Here is a 20,377-nt window from a genome sequence, read left to right as displayed (position 1 = left end):
AGGTTGCTTATTCATATACACAACCCTTCCTCTTTCCATACTTAGCGCTTGCTGCCCGCGCATGATGTCAAGGGCAGAAAAATGCGCTTGCTTTGACATCACTGGTTTAAGCTGACATAAAGCTATAAACACATTTAAATTGTGTCAGTATATAATGAAAATTAAGTTACAACCTGTACGTAACGTATCAATGGTTGTTTAAGTAACAAGAACATAATAAGTACGGTATATATGTATGCATATAGGTCAATGTTTCTCGGTTTATTTAAGTCTTCGAAGGACTGTTCGCGTACAATACTTTCCCCAGTACGTTACAACTGAGAAAACCATGGAAGCTGAACAGTGCACAGTTATCTAAGTAGAATTTGATGGCATATACTTAATTGTTATTAGCTTCAGTTCCAGCTGATGATTACATATTGTTCTGTTTATTTTTCTCTCTCTCTCTTTTTAGTCAACTTCATGTAAAAAATACCAAAAATGTAAACGAAAAACTCACGAAAAAACAAATGTGTGCCACTATGATGCCCAGGTTAGAAATATCAACACAATCGATGTTGGCTATTAGATTTGACTGTGTTTATGTGTGATTGGCATAAATTACGTCCCCAGTATTATGTTGGACATATAAAAGCTGGGTCCTCAGCTACGCGAATTTGTTCTCTTATTTGGAGACTAAGAGGAAGTCGGAAAATAGGAAAGAATGGAGAATGCTGTCTGCAGTGAAAGACCTGCCCTTGGGCAGAACTCTATGAATGAATGAACTTTTTATTTAAAACCGTTAAAGGTGCTTAGGCAATTTGATATATTTTGTTAAAAACCTGGAAATATAAAAGTCGGCGTCTTTCTTAGAACAGCCAAATTACTATGTTCATAAAATTTAGATATGTGAAACAGTACATAGGTATAGAATTTTCGAAATAAAAAAATCTTGGTAGTACTGTTTTATTCCCAATATTGAATTTGATCAATTCCAGTGCATTAATTGATAAGTAATTGTTGTGTCCACAACTTCATATCTTTCAGTAAAAAATACAACATTTGGCTTTAATTAATTTTGCTATACAGCAATTCAAGGGCTCAGGGGTTCATCGGCATAACCTTTCGATACGCCCGTAATGGATGGATGATCGTTTACCTCGGCTGAGGCATGTGGATATGAGACCAGCAATCGTCTGGTCGGCCTTGACCCCCTATGGGGTGTTTGTATTATTAGTATTATTATTATTATTATTATTACTATTATTATTAGGCCTATTATTATTCTTATTATTATTTTTATTATTATTAGGCCTCTTATTATTATTATTATTATTATTATTATTATTATTAGGCCTCTTATTATTATTATTAGGCCTCTTATTATTATTATTATTATTATTATTATTATTAAGCCTCTTATTATTATTATTAGGCCTCTTATTATTATTATTAGGCCTCTTATTATTATTATTAGGCCTCTTATTATTATTATTAGGCCTCTTATTATTATTATTAGGCCTCTTATTATTATTATTAGGCCTCTTATTATTATTATTATTATTATTATTTTTTTTTTTTATTATTATTATTATTAGGCCTCTTATTATTATTATTATTATTATTAGGCCTCTTATTATTATTATTAGGCCTCTTATTATTATTATTATTATTATTATTATTATTATTATTATTATTATTATTATTATTATTATTATTATAGATACAGTTCTTTACGTCCCGCGCGCCATGGCGTCGTGGACTAAGGCATCCTGCCTAGGACTCGCGTTACGGAATGCGCGCTGGTTCGAGTCCTCATGGAGGAAGAAATTTGATCATGAAATTTCGGCCAGTGTATGGGACCGGCACCCACCCAGCATCGTGATGCACTTGGGGAGCTACGATAGGTAGCGAAAATCCGGTTTCGCAAACCGGCTATAACGTCTGGGGGGATCATCGTGCTAACCACACGATACCTCCATTCTGATTGGATGATCGTCCACCTCTGCTTCGGCATGTGGACGTGAGGCCAGCAGCCGACTGGTCGGTCTTGGCCCTTCACGGGCTGTAGCGCCATGGATTTACTTTTTTTTTACAGCTCTTTACTATTGACTATCAAATTGGAATAACTTTGAAGTACCAATATTCAAATTATTATATACAGTAAAGAACTTAAGTTTCTTCATTCATGTAACTTATATTATAGGAAGTTTTTCTACACACCGGTCCTAAAAATTAACACATTTTCTTAAACTGAAATGATCATCTCTAAATAGGCTTATTTTTTTTCCTTTTGTTCACATTGTAGCTATTGTGCGCCCCACTCTTGTGTGGTATAACCCTAGAAAGGGGCATATTATACAAAACATCTCTCAAATTTAATTCTTCAATAAGGGTAGTAATACATCGAATTTCGTAAATAATAATAATCAAATACCGGTACTTGTTATGAATTCACATGACCATAAGGTTCTGTTACAATAACACAAAGTTCCACCGCTGTGGAGTAACGGTTATCATGCCTGACAGTGGAACGAGCGGGCGCGGCTTCAAATCCTTGTTGGGACTAGTTACTTGGTTGAGGTCTTTTCGGGGGTTTCCCTCAACCCATTAAGAGCAAATGATGGGTAACTTTCGGGGCTGGACCTTGAAATCATTTCGCTGGGATTATCACCTTCACTTCATTCAGACGCTAGGTAACCGTAAAATAATAACATTAAAAGATATTCGAATGTAATAATAGAAGATCGCTGTGTTATTTCGCAATGAATGGTAAAGAAAAAATATATTAAACTGAAATTTTAGTATTAGTATTTTGAAATAAAACAAGACAAAGTAAGAAAAACGTGTCTGGCGTCCATTTGGGATTTAAACACTATGATTATATGAGATAGTTACACCACATGTGTCCCAGTCCAAAATGAGTATACTTTCCTGAGAAATGTAGTCTATTATATGAAATCAATAATCAATTACACAATTAACTTCTTTTATGCTGCTAAGTTCTTAATTTTCTCTCAAAATAAGTGTCCAGAAATATATGGGTAAAATGCTAAGTATAACTTATTCCAATTTATAATTTCTTAGTTACCGGTATTATTCGCATAAAAACATAAATACACGTAACTTCAAACTTGAAAACTCACATTATAGTAAAGTCTGACCAATGTGAAAAGAATAAATATCAGATTTTTAAGTTCTGAAGTGGGATGTTTGATCGAAAAATGGTTATAAAAAATCAAATTCTACTTCACTTTGCTGAAGCATGTAGTTCATGCAAATATTCTGAATTTCTGCCGCCAAAATTACATTGTTCAGAATATTTAATAGTTACATCAATTGTGTGTCATACTGTTTCCTTCATCGATACTGGAATATTTAAATAACCACTCATTTTAAATTTCAAAACTTTTTGTAGTTATGGAATCATGCAATGGATTCGAACAGCTGAGGACCTCTCAACAATTGTAGGAAAATAAAAGATATTTGATGCAGCAGATGTATACTTTGTTCCATAATGTCTGACAGGAAATGTAAACACTGCCGGCAGAGGAGGAGAGAAGTGTAATTGCTATTCAACCAATGGCAGAGATCTCATTCCATACTCTTAAAGCGTTCTACCCCCACCCAACTTCAAGGCAAGCGTGGAATGAGATCTCTGCCATTGGTTGAATAGCAATTATACTTCTCCTCAAGCCGGTAAAGTTTACTTCTTCTGTCAGACATTATGAAACGAAGTATAGTTTTCATCGTGAGCGTGTGTGCGTGAGTGTAATGTGTATGTATGCAGTGAGTGATTAGAAATACCAATCTCACATGGCGCATGAAAGCAGTGGGACGTAATTTACAGCCGACAAATTAATTTGTGTGTGTGTGTCTCTTTCTCTCTCTTTTGTTGGCGTATCTATCTCTATTTCTGTCTCTTTCTTGTGGCGCTGTAAAAAGACAGACACTATCAGGAAGATGGTCCCAGTTGAAGCTATACATTGCAGCACAGTTAGCCACATAATATATATAGAATTATAGATATCTCAGTCATGCTACTTGAATCATTTTTGTTTTGCGAACTGAAGTTCAGATTTCGAATATTTGGTCAATCTCCTAACTGGAATTTAACATAATATTGTAACTTCTGTACAAATGTTACTAATGGTCATTGTGTTATTGAAATCTGACGAACATTTTTCAGGTGTCACATGTTGATATAATAATATTTGTTTCTTTTCTGTCACTTGTGAAAGTGACAGATCCTTCCTTGTCTCTACGCTAAGCAAGTGGCAACCAATCGGAGAATGTCTTGAGGGCAGTCTCTGTATACAAGTTAATTTTATAATTTTTAAATTGTCCGTTACGCCATAAATTGTAAATTTTAAACCTGAAATGGAAGCGTGACTTTGCCAGACTTCTTACTGCAAATAATGAAGAATAGGTTTGTCACAAACATTACATATTCTTTCTCGCATATATTTTGAAGCAGAGAATTTAGACTCATGCTAGTGTATTTTGCGTTAGTTTCAATACTCATTTCTACTTAACTAATTTTTTCACACAGTGAAATGATCCAATGCAAATGCTACAAATCATAAACTTTAGTATCCCATAAATTTGGGATGTGATTCAAACGTAACAAAGAAAACATAATCACTACACTAAATATTGCTAGTTAGGTACCGGTACTCACAAAATTAATATTAAATACACACTTCGATTATACAGATGTTAGTCATGATGCAACTCATAACCTATGAATGTACAATCATACCGTGTTTTAACTTTTTAGGTAAAATATGTGAGTAATACACATAATGTAATAAGCTGTTTCATAATTCACGAGATAGACTACAATTATTCAAATTTGTTTCGTACACTGCTAATTAAATATTGTTAACTGATAAACATACATTTCCCTTCATATTAGAAATTTTATTGACAATTGAAGGGTTCAGAGCTATAGTGGGCCAAGCTCCAAATATTAAAAAAAGAGTCAAAATCAAGTAAATACAATAATTCAATTAAACATACCTATAGCAACTAATATAATAGTACATTATGCAACGAGCTTATAATGGTAATAATTAAGACGCGAGTATGTTTATGAAACGAGCGCAAGCTCGTTTCATAATTTTCATACGAGCGTCTTAATTACCATTATAGTCAAGTTTCATACGACTTTTTATGCTCGACCATATTTCTAAATTGAAATTATTCATAAGTATTCATGTTATTCTTATCTGACTGAGGAGCGGAACTGACCTTGTGCAATACCTCGTAAATTGTGAGATGTGCGCAAACGCGAAAGTATTGGTTTTTTCCGAGAAACAAATGTCGACATTGACCTTGATATAATCTAGAGAGTAAAATAAACATTAATCTTGATATAACCTTGAAATTGAATTAGACATTGAAAAACGAGATGACAAATTGAATTTACTTGAATATTATTTACAATTAATGCTAATTATTATAGTAACAGAACTGACTTTATTTCAAATATAGGTGATTTATTGATTTATTGTTGTCTTTCGTTTGCATATCCGAGAATAATCGATATTTGCGCTTTCATATTGCTATAATGGTATTTTCTGATTGTTGGAACACCTGAACTTTAATGAATAGGTGTACTTTAATGAGGTCCATTAAAGGGCTGCTACCAGGTGTATAATTACTACATTTCGGCATGGTCGAGCATAAAGTAACTTATGCACATCAAAACTAAATTATATGTCAATCTTCATTAAAAATATGGTATTCATTTAACTTTAACCCTTGCTTTCTCCGTTTTTAGTAAATGACGCTTGGCCCACTATGGCTCTGAATCCTTCAATTTTCCTCCAAGAATGAAATAAAAAAATATATTACAGATAAAAAATACTCTGTAACGTGATTCTCAAATCACTCATTCTTACTCTGATAGGAGAGTTTCTCTGATGTTTTGTAAAATTTGCATTGGATCTGACTATTCTACTGCATGATAGAACTTTTGTCTTTTTCATCTTCTGCTGCACAGTGATTCATATTGCAAAACTCTACAGCATATTTTTTTCCATACAGTACGTTTTCTTAACTTTCATCTCTATCACTATTTCTGGGACTAACTTCTTCATAATATTCCGTCATACTATAAATAACCCATCTCATGGTAATTCAAAAAATGATGTCGTAAACATTCAAGCTCAGAGTACATCGAGATTCCCTTCGTACCTTTTTCTCATCCAAGCTGCAAACTTTTCTAATAAGCAGCAGTCATGATTTTGAATCTTGAGCTGGGTTGTTTTCATGTTGCATTTCTTTTCTCATGTAACGCACGTCTTAGGCATGTTATATTACTCTTGCTGCATGTGTGTATATATGTCGGTGTATATGTAATGGCAATGTGGTTTTCATGTTTGTGAAATAAGCATGATGAGCAGGAATGGAAATTATATTTCAGAATGAAACAAGTAGGTATAAACTGCCTTAGGTATGTATATTATATTTCATTTAGATATATATTTTTTTTTGTCTTCAGCATTCATATATGGAATTTACTAACAATGTGTAAGATAAAAAAGTGTGTGAATATGTTGTGTCTTTTCTAACAGTAAACTTCCATCGCTACAATTTGTGATACATTCAGAATATAATGTACTTTCTGTCTAATTTTTATTAACCAATTCCTAATTTTGTGATGAAGTAACTGGAAAAGTAACAGATCATGTTTATTTCAAGAAAAAGAAAGGAAAGAGAATTTTAATTCTCAGTTGAAATATTCTATAGATATAAATTAAGATCACGATCATGATTAGTAAGGTTCGGATAAAATAGCTGTATCAGGACAGGCATCCTTGGTCCGTGTGTTTTGTTGTCGTGTATCCCCCAACCGACAGTAGTGACGGTTGTACTGTTAGAATTGCCAACTCTCCAGTATTTCCTGGGATCTCCCGTATTTGCCCCTAATTTTTAACAGTTTCCCGGCTCCCGTATTATTCTTCTCTTCGAGCATTTTTCTCACTTATTTTTGCACAATGAAAAAAATTGTATTCTAAACATTTGATTTTGCCGTGAATGATGATTGTTTACATGATGAATTTTGTTATCCAAGACAGGCATTAAAATGTGCAGTCATAGAAAGTGAAGCTTGCCAGAAATGGGTTTTAGTGCTCACCCGTCTAAAATCAATCCTTGCTAATGTTATAAATTTGGAAAAAAAATAAAAACGACTGGTTAGTTTTGTTCTAAGCTTACCAAGTAGTAATGCTCATACAAAGAGGGTGTTTATCTCAAGAACAATAACTGGACAGATGTTCGAAACATGAACACGATACATTTAACTAAATCAGAGCTGCAAACAGCAGTCGACTTCAACTATTACGCGAGACAAAATCTGTCTCAAAATACTCTTAATTTAAGCCTAGCTGCCGAAGTATAGAATAAAGTTGTTTTTTAGTAACTGAACCGAATAATCTGCCTATTTTCTATATAAAATTTCTGTCGATTCCTTAGCCTCCCGCATTTTCTTCAAAAAAAGTTGGCAACCCTATGTACTATACTACTGATGTTTTAGCTAGGGAGTGGGGGGCGCTCTTCCCAGAGTTTTAGCTAGTGGAAGAGAGTAGTGTTTACTTAGTCTGAACCAAGTCACGGCTCTATCCTATACAGCTATACAGCCTAATCTGACACAGATACTTTAACCAAACCTTAATGATCAGTCATTAGGACCACGAAGGACGAGCAGCAACTGGCTCCGGACAGGAAGGTCCCATGTTCAATTCTTGTGATGGGAGTGCCCAAACATCCCAAATGGTCCAGAGTCCATTCTGCCTCCTGTCAAATTGAGTACGGTGTATTTCCCGTGGGTAAAAGACGATCGAAGCGTTGTAAGAAACAAAATATATAATTCTACTGCCAAGTTTAAGAAGGCATGGAGCGCCTTCATGCTGTCGAAAGTGCATACATTTCTGCAGGAAAGTGTTGGTATCAGTAAAAAATCTTTCTAGGATAGTAATATTGTCATATAGTTTCATATTAACCGGACACTATTTCAGAAGCTTAATTCAGAATTAAAATTCTGATTATCCGGAAAATTTTTCTGTTCTCTGTATCATGGATGAATATATAATAGGATGCGAAACTTACTGAGTTTCCCGTAACACATACTAGAGGCGCTGTTGTAGAAATTGATCTTGCTGCCACCTGTTGGGGGGAGGGGCGTTATTACATCTAGCAGCGCACCAAGTAGCGAAAAGAGTAATTACTCCATGCATTTGGCAGCGCACCTGGTGACGAAAATGTTAAACTGTGCCGAAAGTATTCCCTCCCACCGTCATCGACATTCAAAACTAACCCAATTTAAAATAGAACATTTACATATTTATTTCTCACAGCATCTTCTACTGAAAATTCTTACCGGAGCCAACAGGTATATAAAAGAGACGATCTATTTTACACTACCCGATTAAAATATAACCAGACAGAGACAAAAAATAAAGCAAACGGTTAGATATTGGGATTGTATTCTTTGGGTATTTATTGTACAGCGCAATGGAAAAGTCTGCAAGAACTACGTAGATAGTTCAATTTATTATATTACTATTACTTTACAATACATTCAACAACACTATTTTTACAACGTCCATAAACATCACTGTTTAACATACACTGCTTATACACACACGTATCACTTTATGTTCACTTATTAGCAAGTTTCTGTCTGCCATCTCGACTCTACGAGCAATATCTCGAACGGATAAATAGAGAACTCTGGGTAATGTACCCAACACGTAGTTCTAACGTTTACCACCTACGACGTTGGGCGCTGATCATCTTATTTCAGCCCCCCGTCGCCAGATGGCGCTGACCGCAGTTTCGCATCCTATTATATATTTATCCATGTCTGTATCTTTCTGGAAATTTTTCCGTATGTTGCTTTCTTCGCTCCCTTTCATACAGCCTCAAGAACTGCACACGTATTACTCGTTCGGTAATCCCATTACCCATCACCTTATTAAACGGGAGTCATAAATTTTATAGCCTTTGATGGCTGTGTCAAAACCAAATCCAAAACAGTTTCAGTGTGATTGTGTAATAAAACAATTTGTATTGTATAAATGAAGGCTACTTGAGCAACAATTAGTTCAACTGCTGATCAGGATAAGAGGTGAGTGATAACTACATCAGCACAATAATAAAACTTAGCAAAGTCAATAGGCTAAAAAACTGCTTAATAAGGAGAAAATTTCCTCGAAAATGTTCCGATTTAAAATTTTCCCGAAAATGTTCATCACTACTTACAAGTCACTGCGGAAAGAACTTCATTTGATCAATAGTAGAATTATCCTCATTGCCGTTCTCCCTTAAGATCGGGGCCCAGAACCGGTGCGGAAGCAACACAGTGATGGAAGGCAGATAAATCTCCGCCCACACCGGGAAACGAACAAGGGACTGCTGACTTCGGAATGGAATAGAATGGAATTTCGGGAGGAAGGGCACTACTGCGACTTTTCTAGGTCTATTGCACTAACCCTCAAGCTAGGCGCATTCCCAAACCCACACCGGCTGACTACACTAAGGTTCGCTGTGTACCCAGATATCGAGCAGGCAACCCCCTCGTCCTTAGGCCAGTCCCATCCGTGTGTAGCCAGCCGGCGCAATGTCCTGGGGATGGTATGGAATGATGACGGAATGGAGAAATGTTGACGGAAAGATGTATATGCCTAATATGGGGAAACGGAAGAACCCCGAGAAAAACTCCATCCGCGACCTTGTCCATCACAAGTGTCACTATGGATTTTTTTTTTCAATGAAAAATTCCATGCCTAACCGGGACTCGAACCGGACAGCCTGTATGACAGGCTACAGGTCTGATCACGCAGCCATCGCAGGGGTTGACTGCTTTCCACAGAGCCACAGCAGCGGAGTGATAGACTTTACAAAAAAGTACGATTATTTAGTCCTGACGTCGCCGGAGATGTGCAACAGGCGAGTCCATTTAGTTACGCCAAGGGGTGTTTGAGTTAGTCACTCGCTTGTCTTCGGAGCGATCGGATGTCACACGTACGGTAGAGCGGTATGTTTATAGTACAGTTAAGCTGCATTGCATTCCTTTACCGACCGCTCGCCCTTATCTCTACTCCGGACTCTCCCCACTATTCCTATTACTTCCCCTCTTTCGCGTCGCTGAGCTGTCAGGACTAAATAATCGGTCTGTACATGTTTTGCAGTTACTTTACTGAATCAATTTCACTGGCTGTGTTACTCAACCATTACCAGGCGAAAACACTGTCGGCCGTCGACGTAGCTCGGTCGGCTAATGCGATTCGAAGTTGTTCTCGGGCACGGATTCGATCCCCGCTTGGATTGATTACCTGGTTGAATCTTTTCCGAGGTTTCAGGTAATATATGGCGAATCCCTGGCCTCATTTATTTATTTATTTATTTATTTATTTATTTATTTATTTATTTATTTATTTATTTATTTATTTGTCTACAACAGGGTAAAGCCCCAATTACATCTTGTATAACCAATCCTATCGACGCTAAATAACCTTACAGTTGATACAGCGTCGTTAAATAACCAAGTTAAAAAGAAAAAATAAAAGAAAATACTGCACATCCATGTTAGTGCTGTGGGTTAGGTTTCTATCCTCGTAACTCTTAGCGGATGGCAGTTATAAAGTATTAGAGCAGAGAATTCCTACAGCTAATTTTACTGTAAACGAGATGTTCCACACTTGGAGTGCTACACGTTTTGTGTGAAAACGCGTGATCTTTCGTAATCACTTAACTGGATGAAAAGTGAAATCTGGTTCACATAGTCTACAGATAACTAAAGATGCTTAAGGAACATCAGAATTCTGCAGAAACGGAGCACCATGCGCTATTCTAACGAAGAACCTCATGGAAATGTGTTCAATTTTCGAGCTGAATTAGCGAATAGCCATAGTAAGCCAAATTATTAAATTGTATTGAACGCAGTAAATGGATCGCTTTCCTTGTCATAATAAAGAAGCACAAGATATTAATTAGCAATGACACTCATTCACACAGGCCTAATTAATGTTATTCTGCCGGGACAAAGATTGTTATCACCTTCAGCCTGATGTAAATTCGTTTATCTGAATGTTATATACTCGATGAAATACCCATCACGTTTGATATGTATAATTTATTTAATTAAAGAAGTATTATTTCTCAAATAAAATATAGACGTGTGCTTTAAACCTCATTCCATAAAAGCAGACTCCGCATATCGGCAAAAAAAAAAATATCACAAAATCCTTCCGCGTCCCAACCGCTTATTGGTTTTATATTCGCGTCAGAAAATGAGGCATCGGCACGTATGGGGCAAAGACATATCACGTGACATAACAGGTAATTATTTTAAGCTAACAACCTCACATAAAGAATCGAATGCATGCGAGATTTGTACAAGAATATTCTTAGATTATGAAGCGTCCATGTTAGGTAAATGACTATGATATGATATATGATATAATACATGATATGATATATATGATATGATATGACCCATTTAGATCAGATGTCTCCAAAAGCCTACTCGCGAGTAAGCCCCTGAACGGAACCGAAGCCAGTATGTAATGAGCGCGCTCCTCCTCATCCATCCCCACCTGTACTGTACTCAATGTCTATGCGCAAAGGAAGAGCAGTGGCGGACCACCGACCAGCCCAACTAAACAAATGTTGAGCGGAATTCAGCAATCACATTACATTTTCAGATCTCACTAATTTTCTACTTATTATACTTCACTATCCTAGCTAGCCTCCTCCACCATACTCCTTACCTATTTTCATTACCTATATCGTCTTATCTAACTTCCTATTACACTAAGTCCTTAGTCGTCTCTGTACCAGAAACATCCACGTCACCCTTTTCTGTCATAAACTCGCCATTCTTTTTCTTCACTTCACTTCTCACCATTTCAGCTCTTGCACTCACAGAAACAATTCCACTTCTCCTCTCGGCACTGACCTTCCTTCCCACCACTTCCCAAATCACTTGAAGTTTTAGTAGTGTCACTAAACTTCATTTCATTTGTGGTACTTATGCCGCTCTTATCTGATTTCTTCACGTATGTTTTCTTCTTCTGTATTCTTGATCTCAGCATTTCCTGGTTCTGTCTCGCTTCCTCCGGCGCGATCTGCAATTCAGCCAATTCTCTGTCGTCTACACGTACCTGGTCGACGATCTGTTATGTTCTGCCGGCCCGGATGGCTCAAGCGGTAGGGGCACGGCATATCCCTATCGCTTGGTCCGAAGGGTTGTGGGTTCGAGTCCCGCCTCGGGCATGGGTGTTGTGTTTGTATTAGTGTAAGTAAAACAAAGGAAAACAAAAACGAAAACAGAAAAACAAAATTGATAACTTTAGCAAGAAAAAAAAAATAGTTACTTTCCACCACAATTGTTGATTGAGCAGACTGTCAATCATCTGTCACGCATATTTTGTCCCAGTTCGAATTCCGATCTTCGCTTAACATCTGTTTAGTTGGGCTGGTCGGTGGTAAATGACTATTTCTGAAGGGTTTTCCCTTCTACCGGCAATGACTAGCCATTATAGCCTGCACTATTACTGTGCATATGTCGCAGGAGGTCAGCACCACGCAATTTAACACAGCACAGCAGCGGCACACTATTATACATACATTTAGCTTCCCTTATGAAAAGGTTGCCAGATTTGACAAAGCGCATTACATATAATTTGGAAACACACCTAAAATTTAAAATGATATACATACTACAGGGATATCATTTTATTTTTACTTCAATTTTTATTGTACCTGAGTTTTTTAATGTACTTCACTCCCACCCCTTCTACTAATGAAGTTCAACCGTCCTCCACACAGAACCAAGGCCGCATATACAGTCATAGTAGCCTTACGGTCACAGTAAACAGTATGTTCCAAAAATATGTTCACGTTTTCCAGTGACGAAAGAGCTTTCAATATTGAATCATTTTCGCACAGGTACTGTCGTCCATTTGCCTATGTCGCATCCCGGTTTCCCTCACCCGTTTCTATTCGCCTCTCTGTAAAGGCTAGTGGCTGGCCTGTCTTAGCTGTTTTCTGAAAATACTAATTTCTGTTAGGAATTGGACGTCTACGTCATATCATATAACTGTTTAAAATAACTTAAATAAAAGAGCCTCGTTAAGTAATTAACTGTCACGTGATTTTCCCCCTTTCTATGACCCTACGAGATAACCACTTGAACAGTAGATAGCATGTCAGTAATTTTATCTTTTCGGGTCGGATAGAAGTGAAGATTGAATTTACAGTACGTAAGGTACTCTTTTAGAGAGTAGGTACAGAATTATTTCAACATGAGTTACTGATACGAAGGACGAAACTGGTAATTGGAATTAGGCGCAATAGTCTATAGTGCGATAATATGCACATTAGAACTGAAGCCTGTATCGAAATGAACGGCCACCATTTTCAAGAATGTGTTTAAATATCCATATTTGATTATTTTTAAATTTAACTTCACTCTCTATAGCAGTGGTTGTCAGCACTCGCTGAAATGTGCAATGGGTGCGCGATGCCGTCCTGTGTGCACAGTCGTGCAACAGGGAGAGATAGAGAGCATACCCGCTAGCAGCTACGAGAGCACTATAGTGCACTGCGTTTTCCGCGGGTAAGAGAGGCTAGTCCCAGCGTGCTCTGTGCTGACGACCCCTGCCTATAGTGTACGCTAATGTGCTGTAGTCAGTATAATATACACTGCATAATGAATACGTCCGCATGGACAGCTCAGTTCGTGAGTAGAAACACTCACTGTTAATATTGTATTGTATTTTGATTAAACAAAAACCTAATGAAAATTATCTGTAGTAATGTCACGAGAGGTCTGAGATCTGCCGATAAATCCACGAGCGAAGCGAGTGGATTTATCTGGGAAATCTCAGACCTCGAGTGACATTTATTAGGGCTATTTCGTGAATAAAATAAAAATTTAAATAATATATCACTAAAATTCGATACAAAATGTTAATAATTGTATATTAACGAATACTTAACCTATTCAGACATTGTGAAGTTGAAATACTCGTAGATGAATGTCGATTATTGCAATAAAGATATTCGATGTTATTATTCAGTAATGCCAATTGCGAAAAGCGAAATGCAGGTTTAACATGTTAATTACATGTACTGCACTTTTCTCTTATTATTATAACAAATACATTTTCATTATCTGCTGAAATCATAATTTAATTTAATTTAACAGTAACAGTGGGGACAGCTATATACCAATGCTTATGTATTCACAGCGAGACATGTTGCTACACAGTGAAGTCATCTCTGTATAGATAGGCTTAATTAAAACATGAATTTTATTACGCCATACGAAAGGCAGTTTGATCAAAGACATTATTACTATGCAAGGTCTTTGGGTTTGATATGCGATGATGTTACATAAATTTGAACGTCTATTAATTGTTTAATTTCAAAACAAATGTTACAGGCTACAATTTTATAGGTTACGTTAGGCCTACCTGTGGAAGCAGGACCAATGTCAGCTGTGCCTTGTTTTGACCGTTACTTACAATGAGTGCTACACGAAAGCATTTTTTATAGCTCGACAAACGCATTCTCGCTATAGTGTGTAACGGAACTAAAGCTGCATCTATACAGTTCAATATTCCAATCGCGTATGCGTGCAATCTGGGATGAATATTGAAAGAATCAAGTTTAAAAGGTACGTTCAATTAAGATGCATAAAGATTTTGTGTCTACATGGTGCGCCGTTTTGAAAGTGGTCTTCACTGCGTAAATATATTAATTAATATTAAATATCAATCTTGCATTCATTGCTTTAAAGTTGAAAGAAAAGTTTAACCGTGTAGTTGCATCTTAATGTATTCATGATCATCAATTTACGGGGAAACAGTTGGCGACAACGACTAAACAAAAGAACGACCATACGATAAATTGATAGCGATAAATCTAGCTGCAGAAATTATCGCAAAGTCTGACTGTGATTGGTTGGAATTCAAAATTTCATTACACTTCATTGGTCTAAAATGGAATGACGTCATATAAACGAAATAGTCAAACTCAAAATCGCGATATTCCTAGTTTACGTAAATGGATGAACTACTTTTCTTCCCTCCTATACCTACTAAAGTGATTTGTTTGTATATTACGCCAGTAGCATCTTAACGCCAGTCGTGGAAGGGGGTAGCAAACGTGTTTACGGTTGTCAACCGTTGATCCAAAGGTATAGCCAGGTTAATATTAGAAATGTTAGTAAAAATAAAATGATGTCCCTGTAGACATGGAGAAAACCACTGATTTAATTTCCAATATATTCAGTCAATTTAAGAGAGAAGTGTATTACGATAACAAATGATTGAACGAATTTTAATTTTGACCTTTAAATGTGCAGAAATATTATTAGAACTTTTCGTTCTACAAAGGAATTTTAGGCTTAAGGGAACGCACAGGTGAAATTACTAAATCTTACAGTTTTCATTTTTTTTTCTCAAAGACCAAGGACACCAGAATAAAATTATGTGACACGTTTCCTTATTAAGATGCAATAAAGGGCAGAAATTTTTTTCAACGTGATTTTCTTTAATTTTCGACGTGTGGAACCATTTATATATTAATTTAATTAATTTATATATAAATGGTTCCACACGTCGAAAATTAAAGAAAATCACGTTGAAAAAAATTTCTGCCCTTTATTGCATCTTAATAAGGAAACGTGTCACATAATTTTATTCTGGTGTCCTTGGTCTTTGAGAAAAAAAAATTAAAACTGTAAGATTTAGTAATTTCACCTGTACGTTCCCTTAAGTGCACTATAGCGGAGCGGCCACTTTTGAACTACTCTTACATCTCGTAGGCATTACTGTCAACTCTGATACTTTTATCTATGTTTGTTATGCGTTATGTTGGTTTTTGACGGTTCGTGAATAATATAGAAGGGTTTAACTTTTTTGTTGATTTTCGAGTTCGTCATTTTTTCCGGTTATTATATGCTTATTTAAGTTGTGTTAACTCTCGCTAGTGGTTTTATATTTTATTTTATCCGTCTTAGTATTTATTTTATTATTGTAAACATTTTTGTTTTATTATTATTATTATTATTATTATTATTATTATTATTACTATTAATTAATTAATTTGTATTACTATCTTTGTATCATCTCCTTCACGGATATTCTATTATTATTATTATTATTATTATTATTATTATTATTATTATTATTATTATTATTATTATTATTTCTAACACAAACATTATTATTGACCTCTGTAAAATTTATGTAGACTACTGGACTGTACCCGAGCACGAGCATATGCTCATTTCGGGTATATATTCATATGTATCATTTAAAATGTAAATTGTGAATAAATTTGAATTTGAATTTGAATTTATGGCGGAGGTATCTTGGGGGCAGAGCTATAAGCCCTCGGCTGTATCATAAATGCAATGAATATCATCTTTGCGGGTAGAGGAAGCACTGACACACAAATATATATAGATAATATGTAATTTTAGTGCTAGATAATATGTCATTTTAGTATTCACCTTATATCTAATTCGCGTCTTCATCCGTACTTTTGAATTGTCAATGTGATGTTTTGAAGTAATAAAACACTATTAACATTAACCTACACGGATATCGTTCGTAAAATTGAAGTATGTACACTGCACCGACGGTTCACTGCTCACTGTTTACTGTTGATTTCACTCAATGCTGGTTAACTCTGTCAACGTCTGCTTAAACCCTGTTGTCAATACTCTGAATTAACATCGTTGTTGATGCCATCTAGTGTGGGGTTTCTATTAATGAAGGTGTATTTATGTTGGTTACTGGAAGCAAGTAAAGAGATAGGTTTGGAAGTAAATCCCGAAAAGACAAAGTATATGATTATGTCTCGTGACGAGAATATTGTACGAAATGGAAATATAAAAATTGTAAACTTATCTTTTGAAGAGGTGGAGAAGTTCAAATATCTGGGAGTAACAGTAACAAATATAAATGATACTCGGGAGGAAATTAAACACAGAATAAATATGGGAAATGCCTGTTATTATTCGGTTGAGAAACTTTTATCATCCAGTCTGCTGTCGAAAAATCTGAAAGTTAGAATTTATAAAACAGTTATATTACCGGTTGTTCTGTATGGTTGTGAAACTTGGACTCTCACTTTGAGAGAGGAACAAAGACTACGGGTGTTTGAGAATAAGATTCTTAGGAAAATATTTGGGGCTAAGAGGGATGAAGTTACAGGAGAATGGAGAAAGTTACACAACACAGAACTGCACGCATTGTATTCTTCACCTGACATAATTAGGAACATTAAATCCAGACGTTTGAGATGTGCAGGGCATGTAGCACGTATGGGCGAATCCAGAAATGCATATAGAGTGTTATTTGGGAGACCGGAGGGAAAAAGACCTTTAGGGAGACCGAGACGTAGATGGGAAGATAATATTAAAATGGATTTGAGGGAGGTGGGATATGATGATAGAGAGTGGATTAATTTTGCTCAGGATAGGGACCAATGGCGGGCTTATGTGAGGGCGGCAATGAACCTCCGGGTTCCTTAAAAGCCAGTAAGTAAGTAAGTAAGTAAGTATTTATGTTGGAGATTTAGAGGCTGTTCTTTCAACTTGACTTTGTAGCATAGTGGTAAAGCTACTGAAGCTACTGAGCTGCTATAATATACTATACCAGGCATGTCAGAAATCAGTCACTGAAAGTGCTGTGTATGTGCGCGGAACGCCGGTCTGTGCAGATTGCGTCATTCACGTGATGCTCGTACCAGTTCTTAGCGGGAGGGATGTACAAGAATCTATTCTGCGCTTATAGTGTTCAATTAAATTAACATTTGGACATTATAAACACACTTAGCAGAAGGAAAAAACACAATTATTGTCAGTGTCTATATTTGACAATAATTGTAACACAAGAAGCAATAGACTTACTCAGTTACAATTCACAAAGCAGTCGTTTGTAAAGAATCATTTATTTACATGATTTGTATACAGTATTTGAAGAAAATATAAATATTGCAGTAATTTCGAAACAACAAAAAACGAACACAGTATTTCATTTTACGTAGTAGGTACTGATTATTTCAAAGTAATACTCTTTAATTCTTCCTCAAGCATTATTGGGACCATTGTTGCACAAATGTTAAAGAAATATTTTACTCCCAATTACATGCAATAGGACATTGTGAGGCTTTTACACTGGAATCATTTCCTTGCTATATATTAATATAAATTCACATTATTATTATTATTATTATTAATAAATTGGATAAATTAAGCTTGAATTTAAATTTATATATAGTTTATTTGGAAAACGTTTAGAGAAAGTATCAGCATGTTGGGAGGGTTACTGAATTGAGTTAAAAGAGTACTTCACAAGCTGTGAAGCGAGGACATTTTCTTTATGTCAGGTTTAAAGTTCATTAACGTAAGTATATTAAGATAATATAGTAACGTGAGATGGAAAATTCGCCATTATGTATTATTTTTACAGAAAATATTTCCGCCTTACAAATAGTTGCTTTCTTCCTTCCCTTACAACCTCAAGAGCCTCACATGTATTACTCACTATATTCTCATCACTTATCAGCTTATCAAATAAAAGTTGTAAGTCGTCTAACCATTGATGGCTGTGTTAGTACAGACTCCAAAACAACATCATTGTCATGTTTGTCTTGCCGTGAGAGTACTAATTAAGAAATAAGAGCTGGCGAATATCATATTTTGAGAACTTTACAAATCTGATTTAAATTCTCACATCACTTTTAGGTCCACATGATATGATGAAAGCCTTTCATTTTAAAATAATTACTGTTGGTGAGGAAAACATCATAACAGTTACGTTATATGATTCGTGATTTCTCTTCTTCGTTATATCTGTGGACTCCTCACTTTATTTTCATAACGCATTCACAATCACAGCTCAATGAGCACACCCGTACTGATCTGTGTTACTGAAACCAAAGCTGTTTTGCTACTGCAGGTAATGTACAGCCCTGTCGTGTTCTACTCCAAGCCGATTCACTCCCGCCAGGTAGGGGAATAGGAACTGCACATCGCACAGAGACCAGTGCACAATGTGCGCGACTGCACAATGTGCAGGGTTTTGACATGCCTGTACTATACCATACTATACTAGTGTGTCGAGTTGGAAGTTCGAAGATCGAATCCCGCTTAGAAGAGATAAGTAATTTATAAATACAATATGCATTGTGGTCGGTTTAATGCAGGTTAAATATAAGTAACGTGTGAAATAAATGACATTGTGAGTGAAATAAGATATAAAATAGATGATATGACAGATAAAAGAGAAGAAGAAAGAGAGGAGAAGGAGAGTAGGAGAAGAAAAGAACAGCAATGTAATTTCGTGTTTATTTCGGAGTAAATTCGCCGTTACGGTATTGTGCACTTGTTCCGAATTTTACGTTAATTTGTTCGGATCAAATTTCTGCATATTTAAAGGACAAAACTAAAATTCTTTCAATCATTTATTATCATAATCAGAGGTAGGAAGTTCGTACCGAAAGTGTTAAGTTGTGTAAAATTGGACTATATATCTAACGAACAAACAGAAATAAGGCAGCTCTCAACGTCAACAAACCAGCGAAAGAAACATGTACAGTCGGGTGGAAACCAAACTTATCTTTGTGCCAATGATCCAGGCTTTAAAATAAGAAAAAAATGAACAAATAATAGGCCTATTGTATAAAAATACAATAATTGACAATTAGAATCTTCGTAATTTTCAATATAAAATAATTTACACATACACATAAGAATAACAAACATAATACATAATTTTATGTACCTAGCCTTGCTACAATTAATAATAATCATGTAGATGTTTTATTTATCAAAAGAGATATTCTTCTATGTTTAGAAAAACAATATGTTTACCCTGAAAATGATCGTTCTACATCACAAGACGTAACTGGAGAAAATCTGAAATATGGTACAGTATTCCTTACTGTATCACAAAGTGAACAACAGCTTTGTGAATCTAATAGTACATTCCGTATGTAGCACATCACATTAAATCCATAATTCGTTTCAAGAACACTTTTCATTTTTGCATTAATGACTATTGGGACATCTGAGGATTTGCAGCCTATACAGGGTGTTTCCGGGCTGGTGCCCACAAAGAATTTCAGGCCTTAGTCACCTTGTACAGAGATGGCCAAATAATTATTAGACTAAAAAGTTTTTTTTTTAACGTAACATGATTCGGCATATCAACTATCAGTATATTTCACATTCTTGTAAATAAGATTCTTTACATCTTCTGGTATAGTTTTCCAACGGTTGGATATATTTTATCTGGCTGTGTTGGTACTATTGGTGTTTTGATTGAAATGAAATGATTAGCCTAAAATGTCCCGTTAAGGCAAAGGC

The 20,377-nt window shown here is 35.7% G+C and overlaps 1 protein-coding gene across 2 annotated transcripts in view; it reads left to right on the top strand.

Annotated features, from left to right (window-relative positions):
* nSyb (neuronal Synaptobrevin) overlaps window positions 1-20,377 on the top strand; it is a 106,604-nt gene that overhangs the window by 66,381 nt on the left and 19,846 nt on the right. The window contains exon 6 of one of the 2 annotated variants that reach the window (XR_011333925.1): window positions 455-532. The exons of the other annotated variant lie outside the window; for it this stretch is intronic. The gene's annotated coding sequence lies outside the window, so the exon portion shown is untranslated. The remainder of the gene's footprint in view (window positions 1-454; window positions 533-20,377) is intronic. 2 annotated transcript variants of the gene reach the window in all.

This window comes from Periplaneta americana, chromosome 1 (assembly GCF_040183065.1).
Source record: "Periplaneta americana isolate PAMFEO1 chromosome 1, P.americana_PAMFEO1_priV1, whole genome shotgun sequence".
In the NCBI taxonomy this organism is placed as follows: Eukaryota; Metazoa; Arthropoda; class Insecta; order Blattodea; family Blattidae; genus Periplaneta; species Periplaneta americana.
Note: the sequence above shows the minus strand (reverse complement) of the source record. Positions and strands in the feature narration are given on the sequence as shown.